Raw genomic sequence first — 2,180 nt, 5'->3', positions numbered from 1 at the left:
TTAAATAATAATTAATTATATTTTACGCGAATACCTTAATGAGTTTATTATAATATATTTTAATAATATCTTAATTTATTTTAAAAATAAGGAGTAATATAAAAAGTACGTAAAACTAATACTTTAAGAATTATAAAACGCTAATTTATTAATTAATTTAAAAAAGAGCGAATTTTATTAACGATTAATTCTATTCGTAAAATATATAGTATTTTTTAAAAAGATTCGAATAAAACCTTCGAAAATTTTAATAATTAAAAAATAGCTTACGCTTATAAGCGCTATAAAAAGTAAATCTTTTTTAAAACTAGCTAATTATTAATAGATTTTTATCCCCGGATTTAATAAAATAACGACACTTTTAACGAACTTAATAAAAAAGGACGAGCCGTTTTAATAAATAAATAAAAAAGCCGAAATATTTTACGATATTAAGGAGCGAATTTTTAACGAACTAATATTTCGCGTAATAAATTTTATTAAACTTTTTAAAATCGAGACCGACGTATTAAACTATACGATTAAAAAGTAATTAAATTAATAAAACGATAATAAAAAGTCGTATTTTATCGCAATTTTTTTTAAAAAAAAAACTTAATAAATTAAAATTTAATTATTAAATCTAAAATAAAAAGTTAATAACTATTATTAAAACTTATAAAAAATAAAGATATTATTTTAACGAAATAAAAAAACTAATAAGAATTTATACTAATTATAAAAACCTTATAATATTTATTATTATTAAAAAACTAAATAAAAAATAAATATTATAATTTAAATTCTTTTTAAAATTTAACCTTACTATTATTTATTATAAAAATAATAAGAATAGTCGCGCCGACGTATTAAGCCGATAATTAAACTATTAAAAAAAATCCTACCCGAGACGCGAACTATTTTAACCTATAACTAAGACAATAACCTCGTATTATCGCAATAACTAAATATTATAAGCCACGTTTAACATAATAACAATCAAGTTACTAAGTTTCGATAACTTAATTAAACTCTCGACTTCGTTAATTATATTAAAGATTACCTTAAGAACCGAGACGGTCTTATCTTTTACCGAAATAAGATTTATATTTTTAAATAATACCGCGAAAACTTTATTAAAAAACTTTATAAATACTTTATATATAAATATTAAGGATTATTTAAAACTTAAAAACGAATTAATATTTAACTTAATCATAAAAACTTTAAATTAATCGTAATTAAAGTAATTAATTAATATAACTTTTATAATAAAATAAAAATAATTAAGTATTAATTATATAAAGAATTATAACCGATTTTATTATTAAATAAAGCGTAAAAAACGATTATGTTTAATTTCGTAATTAAACTACCCTTATTTAAAAAACCCTTAATTAAAATTAATTACGATAATATTTTAATAATTATAAATAAATTTATAAAATATACTTATTTCTTATTATATAAAGAATTTAGTAATACTAATAACTTAATTTATATATTCCTTTAAACGATCGTTAATTAATACGAACTACTCGAAACGATTATCTTCGATAAAAATAAGCTATTTATCGTAAATTTTTAAAAATCACTTATAATATAACTCGGCGTTAAATATAAACTATTTACAGCTTACTACCTTTAAATAAATAAATAAACCGAGCGGATAAATTAAACTTTAAATTATTTTATTATAAGACCTTACCTTTTTTTAATAATAAATAAAAAGATACGCCGATTAAACTAGGTTAAAGGATTAACCTTAAAAAAAAGAGAAAGAATATATCTTTTATAATGAAATATTAAAATTAAATAATTAAGTAATAAATTAGATTTTAAAAAGATTAAACTATTTAAAATCGTAAAAGTTATTTTAAAAACTAATTATTAATTATTATTATTTAAAATAATATAAATACACCTTATATTTTATACCTTATTACTTAAGTTAACGTTTAAAAATACCCCGATCGATATATAATTAAAAATTAAAATAAATTAATACGAATACGAAATTAAAAATTAAAAAATTATTAATAAAAAAACTAAATAAAGCTTTTAATACCTTATTTAATAAAACGGTTATTTATTTAAAAAAAATTACTTAAGGATTTAAAAAATATTTAAAAAATACCGCTTAAAAGCTTTAATTATTTAAAGAATAAATCTAAAATTAATTAATAACGAAGGCTTTAATA

This window comes from Apiospora phragmitis (assembly GCF_038363925.1).
Source record: "Apiospora phragmitis strain CBS 135458 chromosome Unknown utg000005l:1.0-4161743.0:1.0-4166827.0, whole genome shotgun sequence".
Lineage (NCBI taxonomy): Eukaryota > Fungi > Ascomycota > Sordariomycetes > Amphisphaeriales > Apiosporaceae > Apiospora > Apiospora phragmitis.
This window is presented reverse-complemented; position numbering follows the sequence as displayed.